Source organism: Triturus cristatus, chromosome 2_1 (assembly GCF_964204655.1).
Source record: "Triturus cristatus chromosome 2_1, aTriCri1.1, whole genome shotgun sequence".
Lineage (NCBI taxonomy): Eukaryota > Metazoa > Chordata > Amphibia > Caudata > Salamandridae > Triturus > Triturus cristatus.
Genome location: NC_140581.1, coordinates 543,763,542 through 543,776,926, shown reverse-complemented (window position 1 = coordinate 543,776,926; position 13,385 = coordinate 543,763,542).

Below are 13,385 nucleotides of genomic sequence, written 5' to 3'. Positions count from 1 at the left end.
ATGCATAGTATTCACAACCGAGTGGGGTTTGAGGTTGCAGTCAGTAATGCAAATACATTCAGCAACACTAAAGCTGGTTGCCCTTGCTGGAGTGTAGTCAGTCACCCAGGTTACACATGTTTCTGGTCTTAAAAAGCTGTTTGGACATGTGCTTTTTTCACAATCTGAAAAGTGGATTCAAAATGTGTCAGACTGTAAAAGTACATATCACTTGCCCAAAAAAGAGTAGTAAGTGTGCTTTCAAATTGGCAAAGAAATTTCGTTTTCTGACTAATATCAAACCATGACTCTGTGTGCAAAGAGGAATTATAGACAGAGATTTATTGCGTATTACTCTGGTAATTTTACAGTTGCATTAGATGGAAAGGGGGAGCTATTTTTTCTGCAGAAGTAGAATCTTAGCACACACCCAGCTGCTTATCCTCTGGAATCATGCATAGTATTCACAACCGAGTGGGGTTTGAGGTTGCAGTCAGTAATGCAAATACATTCAGCATGACTAAGGCTGGTTGCCCTTGCTGGAGTGTAGTCAGTCACCCAGGTTACACATGTTTCTGGTCTCAAAAAGCTGTTTGGAAATGTGCTTTTTTCATAATATGAAAAGTGGATTCAAAATGTGTCAGACTGTAAAAGTACTTATCACTTGCCAAAAAAAACAGTAGGAAGTGTGCTTTCCAATTGGCAAAGAAATTTCGTTTTCTGACTAATATCAAACCATGACTCTGTGTGCAAAGAGGAATTATAGACAGAGATTTATTGCGTATTACTATGGACATTTTACAGTTGCATTAGTAGGAAAGGGGGAGCTATTTTTTCTGCAGAAGCAGACTCTTAGCACACACCCAGCTGCTTATCCTGTGGAATCATGCATAGTATTCACAACCGAGTGGGGTTTGAGGTTGCAGTCAGTAATGCAAATACATTCAGCAACACTAAGGCTGGTTGCCCTTGCTGGAGTGTAGTCAGTCACCCAGGTTACACATGTTTCTGGTCTCAAAAAGCTGTTTGGACATGTGCTTTTTCAGAATCTGAAAAGTGGATTCAAAATGTGTCAGACTGTAAAAGTACATATCGCTTGCCAAAAAAAGAGTAGTAAGTGTGCTTTCAAATTGGCAAAGAAATTTCGTTTTCTGACTAATATCAAACCATGACTCTGTGTGCAAAGAGGAATTATAGGCAGAGATTTATTGCGAATTACTCTGGTAATTTTACAGTTGCATTAGTAGGAAAGGGGGAGCTATTTTTTCTGCAGAAGCAGACTCTTAGCACACACCCAGCTGCTTATCCTGTGGAATCATGCATAGTATTCACAACCGAGTGGGGTTTGAGGTTGCAGTCAGTAATGCAAATACATTCAGCAACACTAAGGCTGGTTGCCCTTGCTGGAGTGTAGTCAGTCACCCAGGTTACACATGTTTCTGGTCTTAAAAAGCTGTTTGGACATGTGCTTTTTTCAGAATCTGAAAAGTGGATTTAAAATGTGTCAGACTGTAAAAGTACATATCACTTGCCCAAAAAAGAGTAGTAAGTGTGCTTTCAAATTGGCAAAGAAATTTCGTTTTCTGACTAATATCAAACCATGACTCTGTGTGCAAAGAGGAATTATAGACAGAAATTTATTGCGTATTACTATGGTAATTTTACAGTTGCATTAGTAGGAAAGGGGGAGCTATTTTTTCTGCAGAAGCAGACTCTTAGCACACACCCAGCTGCTTATCTTGTAGAATCATGCATAGTATTCACAACCGAGTGGGGTTTGAGGTTGCAGTCAGTAATGCAAATACATTCAGCAACACTAAGGCTGGTTGCCCTTGCTGGAGTGTAGTCAGTCACCCAGGTTACACATGTTTCTGGTCTCAAAAAGCTGTTTGGACATGTGCTTTTTTCAGAATCTGAAAAGTGGATTCAAAATGTGTCAGACTGTAAAAGTACATATCACTTGCCCAAAAAAGAGTAGTAAGTGTGCTTTCAAATTGGCAAAGAAATTTCGTTTTCTGCCTAATTTCAAACCATGACTCTGTGTGCAAAGAGGAATTATAGACAGAGATTTATTGCGTATTACTCTGGTAATTTTACAGTTGCATTAGATGGAAAGGGGGAGCTATTTTTTCTGCAGAAGCAGACTCTTAGCACACACCCAGCTGCTTATCCTCTGGAATCATGCATAGTATTCACAACCGAGTGGGGTTTCAGGTTGCAGTCAGTAATGCAAATACATTCAGCATCACTAAGGCTGGTTGCCCTTGATGGAGTGTAGTCAGTCACCCAGGTTACACATGTTTCTGGTCTCAAAAAGCTGTTTGGAAATGTGCTTTTTTCATAATATGAAAAGTGGATTCAAAATGTGTCAGACTGTAAAAGTACTTATCACTTGCCAAAAAAACAGTAGGAAGTGTGCTTTCCAATTGGCAAAGAAATTTCGTTTTCTGACTAATATCAAACCATGACTCTGTGTGCAAAGAGGAATTATAGGCAGAGATTTATTGCAAATTACTCTGGTAATTTTACAGTTGCATTAGTAGGAAAGGGGGAGCTATTTTTTCTGCAGAAGCAGACTCTTAGCACACACCCAGCTGCTTATCCTGTGGAATCATGCATAGTCTTCACAACCGAGTGGGGTTTGAGGTTGCAGTCAGTAATGCAAATACATTCAGCAACACTAAGGCTGGTTGCCCTTGCTGGAGTGTAGTCAGTCACCCAGGTTACACATGTTTCTGGTCTTAAAAAGCTGTTTGGACATGTGCTTTTTTCAGAATCTGAAAAATGGATTCAAAATGTGTCAGACTGTAAAAGTACATATCGCTTGCCAAAAAAAGAGTAGTAAGTGTGCTTTCAAATTGGCAAAGAAATTTCGTTTTCTGACTAATATCAAACCATGACTCTGTGTGCAAAGAGGAATTATAGGCAGAGATTTATTGCGAATTACTCTGGTAATTTTACAGTTTCATTAGTAGGAAAGGGGGAGCTATTTTTTCTGCAGAAGCAGACTCTTAGCACACACCCAGCTGCTTATCCTCTAGAATCATGCATAGTATTCACAACCGAGTGGGGTTTGAGGTTGCAGTCAGTAATGCAAATACATTCAGCATCACTAAGGCTGGTTGCCCTTGCTGGAGTGTAGTCAGTCACCCAGGTTACACATGTTTCTGGTCTCAAAAAGCTGTTTAGACATGTGCTTTTTTCATAATATGAAAAGTGGATTCAAAATGTGTCAGACTGTAAAAGTACTTATCACTTGCCAAAAAAAACAGTAGGAAGTGTGCTTTCCAATTGGCAAAGAAATTTTGTTTTCTGACTAATATCAAACCATGACTCTGTGTGCAAAGAGGAATTATAGACAGAGATTTATTGCGTATTACTATGGTAATTTTACAGTTGCATTAGTAGGAAAGTGGGAGCTATTTTTTCTGCAGAAGCAGACTCTTAGCACACACCCAGCTGCTTATCCTGTGGAATCATGCATAGTATTCACAACCGAGTGGGGTTTGAGGTTGCAGTCAGTAATGCAAATACATTCAGCAACACTAAGGCTGGTTGCCCTTGCTGGAGTGTAGTCAGTCACCCAGGTTACACATGTTTCTGGTCTCAAAAAGCTGCTTGGACATGTGCTTTTTTTAGAATCTGAAAAGTGGATTCAAAATGTGTCAGACTGTAAAAGTACATATCGCTTGCCAAAAAAAGAGTAGTAAGTGTGCTTTCAAATTGGCAAAGAAATTTCGTTTTCTGCCTAATTTCAAACCATGACTCTGTGTGCAAAGAGGAATTATAGACAGAGATTTATTGCGTATTACTCTGGTAATTTTACAGTTGCATTAGATAGAAAGGGGGAGCTATTTTTTCTGCAGAAGCAGACTCTTAGTACACACCCAGCTGCTTATCCTCTGGAATCATGCATAGTATTCACAACCGAGTGGGGTTTGAGGTTGCAGTCAGTAATGCAAATACATTCAGCATCACTAAGGCTGGTTGCCCTTGCTGGAGTGTAGTCAGTCACCCAGGTTACACATGTTTCTGGTCTCAAATAGCTGCTTGGACATGTGCTTTTTTCAGAATCTGAAAAGTGGATTCAAAATGTGTCAGACTGTAAAAGTACATATCGCTTGCCAAAAAAAGAGTAGTAAGTGTGCTTTCAAATTGGCAAAGAAATTTCGTTTTCTGACTAATATCAAACCATGACTCTGTGTGCAAAGAGGAATTATAGGCAGAGATTTATTGCGAATTACTCTGGTAATTTTACAGTTGCATTAGTAGGAAAGGGGGAGCTATTTTTTCTGCAGAAGCAGACTCTTAGCACACACCCAGCTGCTTATCCTGTGGAATCATGCATAGTATTCACAACCGAGTGGGGTTTGAGGTTGCAGTCAGTAATGCAAATACATTCAGCAACACTAAGGCTGGTTGCCCTTGCTGGAGTGTAGTCAGTCACCCAGGTTACACATGTTTCTGGTCTTAAAAAGCTGTTTGGACATGTGCTTTTTTCACAATCTGAAAAGTGGATTCAAAATGTGTCAGACTGTAAAAGTACATATCACTTGCCCAAAAAAAAGTAGTAAGTGTGCTTTCAAATTGGCAAAGAAATTTCGTTTTCTGACTAATATCAAACCATGACTCTGTGTGCAAAGAGGAATTATAGACAGAGATGTATTGCGTATTACTATGGTAATTTTACAGTTGCATTAGTAGGAAAGGGGGAGCTATTTTTTCTGCAGAAGCAGACTCTTAGCACACACCCAGCTGCTTATCCTGTGGAATCATGCATAGTATTCACAACCGAGTGGGGTTTGAGGTTGCAGTCAGTAATGCAAATACATTCAGCAACACTAAGGCTGGTTGCCCTTGCTGGAGTGTAGTCAGTCACCCAGGTTACACATGTTTCTGGTCTCAAAAAGCTGTTTGGACATGTGCTTTTTTCATAATATGAAAAGTGGATTCAAAATGTGTCAGACTGTAAAAGTACTTATCACTTGCCAAAAAAAACAGTAGGAAGTGTGCTTTCCAATTGGCAAAGAAATTTTGTTTTCTGACTAATATCAAACCATGACTCTGTGTGCAAAGAGGAATTATAGACAGAGATTTATTGCGTATTACTATGGTAATTTTACAGTTGCATTAGTAGGAAAGGGGGAGCTATTTTTTCTGCAGAAGCAGACTCTTAGCACACACCCAGCTGCTTATCCTGTGGAATCATGCATAGTATTCACAACCGAGTGGGGTTTGAGGTTGCAGTCAGTAATGCAAATACATTCAGCAACACTAAGGCTGGTTGCCCTTGCTGGAGTGTAGTCAGTCACCCATGTTACACATGTTTCTGGTCTCAAAAAGCTGTTTGGACATGTGCTTTTTTCAGAATCTGAAAAGTGGATTCAAAATGTGTCAGACTGTAAAAGTACATATCGCTTGCCAAAAAAAGAGTAGTAAGTGTGCTTTCAAATTGGCAAAGAAATTTCGTTTTCTGACTAATATCAAACCATGACTCTGTGTGCAAAGAGGAAGTATAGGCAGAGATTTATTGCGAATTACTCTGGTAATTTTACATTGCATTAGTAGGAAAGGGGCAGCTATTTTTCTGAAGAAGCAGACTCTTAGCACACACCCAGCTGCTTATCCTGTGGAATCATCCATAGTATTCACAACCGAGTGGGGTTTGAGGTTGCAGTCAGTAATGCAAATACATTCAGCAACACTAAGGCTGGTTGCCCTTGCTGGAGTGTAGTCAGTCACCCAGGTTACACATGTTTCTGGTCTCAAAAAGCTGTTTGGACAAGTGCTTTTTTCATAATATGAAAAGTGGATTCAAAATGTGTCAGACTGTAAAAGTACTTATCACTTGCCAAAAAAACCAGTAGGAAGTGTGCTTTCCAATTGGCAAAGAAATTTTGTTTTCTGACTAATATCAAACCATGACTCTGTGTGCAAAGAGGAATTATAGACAGAGATTTATTGCGTATTACCATGGTAATTTTACAGTTGCATTAGTAGGAAAGGGGGAGCTATTTTTTCTGCAGAAGCAGACTCTTAGCACACACCCAGCTGCTAATCCTGTGGAATCATGCATAGTATTCACAACCGAGTGGGGTTTGAGGTTGCAGTCAGTAATGCAAATACATTCAGCAACACTAAGGCTGGTTGCCCTTGCTGGAGTGTAGTCAGTCACCCATGTTACACATGTTTCTGGTCTCAAAAAGCTGTTTGGACATGTGCTTTTTTCAGAATCTGAAAAGTGGATTCAAAATGTGTCAGACTGTAAAAGTACATATCGCTTGCCAAAAAAAGAGTAGTAAGTGTGCTTTCAAATTGGCAAAGAAATTTCGTTTTCTGACTAATATCAAACCATGACTCTGTGTGCAAAGAGGAAGTATAGGCAGAGATTTATTGCGAATTACTCTGGTAATTTTACATTGCATTAGTAGGAAAGGGGCAGCTATTTTTCTGAAGAAGCAGACTCTTAGCACACACCCAGCTGCTTATCCTGTGGAATCATCCATAGTATTCACAACCGAGTGGGGTTTGAGGTTGCAGTCAGTAATGCAAATACATTCAGCAACACTAAGGCTGGTTGCCCTTGCTGGAGTGTAGTCAGTCACCCAGGTTACACATGTTTCTGGTCTCAAAAAGCTGTTTGGACATGTGCTTTTTTCAGAATCTGAAAAGTGGATTCAAAATGTGTCAGACTGTAAAAGTACATATCACTTGCCCAAAAAAGAGTAGTAAGTGTGCTTTCAAATTGGCAAAGAAATTTCGTTTTCTGCCTAATTTCAAACCATGACTCTGTGTGCAAAGAGGAATTATAGGCAGAGATTTATTGCGTATTACTCTGGTAATTTTACAGTTGCATTAGATGGAAAGGGGGAGCTATTTTTTCTGCAGAAGCAGACTCTTAGCACACACCCAGCTGCTTATCCTCTGGAATCATGCATAGTATTCACAACCGAGTGCGGTTTCAGGTTGCAGTCAGTAATGCAAATACATTCAGCATCACTAAGGCTGGTTGCCCTTGCTGGAGTGTAGTCAGTCACCCAGGTTACACATGTTTCTGGTCTCAAAAAGCTGTTTGGACATGTGCTTTTTTCATAATATGAAAAGTGGATTCAAAATGTGTCAGACTGTAAAAGTACTTATCACTTGCCAAAAAAAACAGTAGGAAGTGTGCTTTCCAATTGGCAAAGAAATTTTGTTTTCTGACTAATATCAAACCATGACTCTGTGTGCAAAGAGGAATTATAGGCAGAGATTTATTGCGAATTACTCTGGTAATTTTACAGTTGCATTAGTAGGAAAGGGGGAGCTATTTTTTCTGCAGAAGCAGACTCTTAGCACACACCCAGCTGCTTATCCTGTGGAATCATGCATAGTATTCACAACCGAGTGGGGTTTGAGGTTGCAGTCAGTAATGCAAATACATTCAGCAACACTAAGGCTGGTTGCCCTTGCTGGAGTTTAGTCAGTCACCCAGGTTACACATGTTTCTGGTCTTAAAAAGCTGTTTGGACATGTGCTTTTTTCACAATCTGAAAAGTGGATTCAAAATGTGTCAGACTGTAAAAGTACATATCACTTGCCCAAAAAAGAGTAGTAAGTGTGCTTTCAAATTGGCAAAGAAATTTCGTTTTCTGACTAATATCAAACCATGACTCTGTGTGAAAAGAGGAATTATAGACAGAGATTTATTGCGTATTACTCTGGTCATTTTACAGTTGCATTAGATGGAAAGGGGGGGCTATTTTTTCTGCAGAAGTAGACTCTTAGCACACACCCAGCTGCTTATCCTCTGGAATCATGCATAGTATTCACAACCGAGTGGGGTTTGAGGTTGCAGTCAGTAATGCAAATACATTCAGCATCACTAAGGCTGGTTGCCCTTGCTGGAGTGTAGTCAGTCACCCAGGTTACACATGTTTCTGGTCTCAAAAAGCTGTTTGGAAATGTGCTTTTTTCATAATATGAAAAGTGGATTCAAAATGTGTCAGACTGTAAAAGTACTTATCACTTGCCAAAAAAAACAGTAGGAAGTGTGCTTTCCAATTGGCAAAGAAATTTCGTTTTCTGACTAATATCAAACCATGACTCTGTGTGCAAAGAGGAATTATAGGCAGAGATTTATTGCAAATTACTCTGGTAATTTTACAGTTGCATTAGTAGGAAAGGGGGAGCTATTTTTTCTGCAGAAGCAGACTCTTAGCACACACCCAGCTGCTTATCCTGTGGAATCATGCATAGTCTTCACAACCGAGTGGGGTTTGAGGTTGCAGTCAGTAATGCAAATACATTCAGCAACACTAAGGCTGGTTGCACTTGCTGGAGTGTAGTCAGTCACCCAGGTTACACATGTTTCTGGTCTTAAAAAGCTGTTCGGACATGTGCTTTTTTCAGAATCTGAAAAGTGGATTCAAAATGTGTCAGACTGTAAAAGTACATATCACTTGCCCAAAAAAGAGTAGTAAGTGTGCTTTCCAATTGGCAAATAAATTTCGTTTTCTGACTAATATCAAACCATGACTCTGTGTGCAAAGAGGAATTATAGACAGAGATTTATTGCGTATTACTATGGTAATTTTACAGTTGCATTAGTAGGAAAGAAGGAGCTATTTTTTCTGCAGAAGCAGACTCTTAGCACACACCCAGCTGCTTATCCTCTGGAATCATGCATAGTATTCACAACCGAGTGGGGTTTGAGGTTGCAGTCAGAAATGCAAATACATTCAGCAACACTAAGGCTGGTTGCCCTTGCTGGAGTGTAGTCAGTCACCCAGGTTACACATGTTTCTGGTCTCAAAAAGCTGTTTGGACATGTGCTTTTTTCAGAATCTGAAAAGTGGATTCAAAATGTGTCAGACTGTAAAAGTACATATCGCTTGCCAAAAAAAGAGTAGTAAGTGTGCTTTCCAATTGGCAAAGAAATTTTGTTTTCTGACTAATATCAAACCATGACTCTGTGTGCAAAGAGGAATTATAGACAGAGATTTATTGCGTATTACTATGGTAATTTTACAGTTGCATTAGTAGGAAAGGGGGAGCTATTTTTTCTGCAGAAGCAGACTCTTAGCACACACCCAGCTGCTTATCCTGTGGAATCATGCATAGTATTCACAACCGAGTGGGGTTTGAGGTTGCAGTCAGTAATGCAAATACATTCAGCAACACTAAGGCTGGTTGCCCTTGCTGGAGTGTAGTCAGTCACCCAGGTTACACATGTTTCTGGTCTCAAAAAGCTGTTTGGACATGTGCTTTTTTCATAATATGAAAAGTGGATTCAAAATGTGTCAGACTGTAAAAGTACTTATCACTTGCCAAAAAAAACAGTAGGAAGTGTGCTTTCCAATTGGCAAAGAAATTTTGTTTTCTGACTAATATCAAACCATGACTCTGTGTGCAAAGAGGAATTATAGACAGAGATTTATTGCGTATTACTATGGTAATTTTACAGTTGCATTAGTAGGAAAGGGGGAGCTATTTTTTCTGCAGAAGCAGACTCTTAGCACACACCCAGCTGCTTATCCTGTGGAATCATGCATAGTATTCACAACCGAGTGGGGTTTGAGGTTGCAGTCAGTAATGCAAATACATTCAGCAACACTAAGGCTGGTTGCCCTTGCTGGAGTGTAGTCAGTCACCCATGTTACACATGTTTCTGGTCTCAAAAAGCTGTTTGGACATGTGCTTTTTTCAGAATCTGAAAAGTGGATTCAAAATGTGTCAGACTGTAAAAGTACATATCGCTTGCCAAAAAAAGAGTAGTAAGTGTGCTTTCAAATTGGCAAAGAAATTTCGTTTTCTGACTAATATCAAACCATGACTCTGTGTGCAAAGAGGAAGTATAGGCAGAGATTTATTGCGAATTACTCTGGTAATTTTACATTGCATTAGTAGGAAAGGGGCAGCTATTTTTCTGAAGAAGCAGACTCTTAGCACACACCCAGCTGCTTATCCTGTGGAATCATCCATAGTATTCACAACCGAGTGGGGTTTGAGGTTGCAGTCAGTAATGCAAATACATTCAGCAACACTAAGGCTGGTTGCCCTTGCTGGAGTGTAGTCAGTCACCCAGGTTACACATGTTTCTGGTCTCAAAAAGCTGTTTGGACATGTGCTTTTTTCAGAATCTGAAAAGTGGATTCAAAATGTGTCAGACTGTAAAAGTACATATCACTTGCCCAAAAAAGAGTAGTAAGTGTGCTTTCAAATTGGCAAAGAAATTTCGTTTTCTGCCTAATTTCAAACCATGACTCTGTGTGCAAAGAGGAATTATAGGCAGAGATTTGTTGCGTATTACTCTGGTAATTTTACAGTTGCATTAGATGGAAAGGGGGAGCTATTTTTTGTGCAGAAGCAGACTCTTAGCACACACCCAGCTGCTTATCCTCTGGAATCATGCATAGTATTCACAACCGAGTGGGGTTTCAGGTTGCAGTCAGTAATGCAAATACATTCAGCATCACTAAGGCTGGTTGCCCTTGCTGGAGTATAGTCAGTCACCCAGGTTACACATGTTTCTGGTCTCAAAAAGCTGTTTGGACATGTGCTTTTTTCATAATATGAAAAGTGGATTCAAAATGTGTCAGACTGTAAAAGTACTTATCACTTGCCAAAAAAAACAGTAGGAAGTGTGCTTTCCAATTGGCAAAGAAATTTTGTTTTCTGACTAATATCAAACCATGACTCTGTGTGCAAAGAGGAATTATAGGCAGAGATTTATTGCGAATTACTCTGGTAATTTTACAGTTGCATTAGTAGGAAAGGGGGAGCTATTTTTTCTGCAGAAGCAGACTCTTAGCACACACCCAGCTGCTTATCCTGTGGAATCATGCATAGTATTCACAACCGAGTGGGGTTTGAGGTTGCAGTCAGTAATGCAAATACATTCAGCAACACTAAGGCTGGTTTCCCTTGCTGGAGTGTAGTCAGTCACCCAGGTTACACATGTTTCTGGTCTTAAAAAGCTGTTTGGACATGTGCTTTTTTCACAATCTGAAAAGTGGATTCAAAATGTGTCAGACTGTAAAAGTACATATCACTTGCCCAAAAAAGAGTAGTAAGTGTGCTTTCAAATTGGCAAAGAAATTTCGTTTTCTGACTAATATCAAACCATGACTCTGTGTGAAAAGAGGAATTATAGACAGAGATTTATTGCGTATTACTATGGTAATTTTACAGTTGCATTAGTAGGAAAGGGGGAGCTATTTTTTCTGCAGAAGCAGACTCTTAGCACACACCCAGCTGCTTATCCTGTGGAATCATGCATAGTATTCACAACCGAGTGGGGTTTGAGGTTGCAGTCAGTAATGCAAATACATTCAGCATCACTAAGGCTGGTTGCCTTTGCTGGAGTGTAGTCAGTCACCCAGGTTACACATGTTTCTGGTCTCAAAAAGCTGTTTGGACATGTGCTTTTTTCATAATATGAAAAGTGGATTCAAAATGTGTCAGACTGTAAAAGTACTTATCACTTGCCAAAAAAAACAGTAGGAAGTGTGCTTTCCAATTGGCAAAGAAATTTCGTTTTCTGACTAATATCAAACCATGACTCTGTGTGCAAAGAGGAATTATAGGCAGAGATTTATTGCAAATTACTCTGGTAATTTTACAGTTGCATTAGTAGGAAAGGGGGAGCTATTTTTTCTGCAGAAGCAGACTCTTAGCACACACCCAGCTGCTTATCCTGTGGAATCATGCATAGTCTTCACAACCGAGTGGGGTTTGAGGTTGCAGTCAGTAATGCAAATACATTCAGCAACACTAAGGCTGGTTGCACTTGCTGGAGTGTAGTCAGTCACCCAGGTTACACATGTTTCTGGTCTTAAAAAGCTGTTTGGACATGTGCTTTTTTCAGAATCTGAAAAGTGGATTCAAAATGTGTCAGACTGTAAAAGTACATATCACTTGCCCAAAAAAGAGTAGTAAGTGTGCTTTCCAATTGGCAAATAAATTTCGTTTTCTGACTAATATCAAACCATGACTCTGTGTGCAAAGAGGAATTATAGACAGAGATTTATTGCGTATTACTATGGTAATTTTACAGTTGCATTAGTAGGAAAGAAGGAGCTATTTTTTCTGCAGAAGCAGACTCTTAGCACACACCCAGCTGCTTATCCTCTGGAATCATGCATAGTATTCACAACCGAGTGGGGTTTGAGGTTGCAGTCAGAAATGCAAATACATTCAGCAACACTAAGGCTGGTTGCCCTTGCTGGAGTGTAGTCAGTCACCCAGGTTACACATGTTTCTGGTCTCAAAAAGCTGTTTGGACATGTGCTTTTTTCAGAATCTGAAAAGTGGATTCAAAATGTGTCAGACTGTAAAAGTACATATCGCTTGCCAAAAAAAGAGTAGTAAGTGTGCTTTCAAATTGGCAAATAAATTTCGTTTTCTGACTAATATCAAACCATGACTCTGTGTGCAAAGAGGAATTATAGACAGAGATTTATTGCGTATTACTATGGTAATTTTACAGTTGCATTAGTAGGAAAGAAGGAGCTATTTTTTCTGCAGAAGCAGACTCTTAGCACACACCCAGCTGCTTATCCTCTGGAATCATGCATAGTATTCACAACCGAGTGGGGTTTGAGGTTGCAGTCAGAAATGCAAACACATTCAGCAACACTAAGGCTGGTTGCCCTTGCTGGAGTGTAGTCAGTCACCCAGGTTACACATGTTTCTGGTCTCAAAAAGCTGTTTGGACATGTGCTTTTTTCAGAATCTGAAAAGTGGATTCAAAATGTGTCAGACTGTAAAAGTACATATCGCTTGCCAAAAAAAGAGTAGTAAGTGTGCTTTCCAATTGGCAAAGAAATTTTGTTTTCTGACTAATATCAAACCATGACTCTGTGTGCAAAGAGGAATTATAGACAGAGATTTATTGCGTATTACTATGGTAATTTTACAGTTGCATTAGTAGGAAAGGGGGAGCTATTTTTTCTGCAGAAGCAGACTCTTAGCACACACCCAGCTGCTTATCCTGTGGAATCATGCATAGTATTCACAACCGAGTGGGGTTTGAGGTTGCAGTCAGTAATGCAAATACATTCAGCAACACTAAGGCTGGTTGCCCTTGCTGGAGTGTAGTCAGTCACCCAGGTTACACATGTTTCTGGTCTCAAAAAGCTGTTTGGACATGTGCTTTTTTCATAATATGAAAAGTGGATTCAAAATGTGTCAGACTGTAAAAGTACTTATCACTTGCCAAAAAAAACAGTAGGAAGTGTGCTTTCCAATTGGCAAAGAAATTTTGTTTTCTGACTAATATCAAACCATGACTCTGTGTGCAAAGAGGAATTATAGACAGAGATTTATTGCGTATTACTATGGTAATTTTACAGTTGCATTAGTAGGAAAGGGGGAGCTATTTTTTCTGCAGAAGCAGACTCTTAGCACACACCCAGCTGCTTATC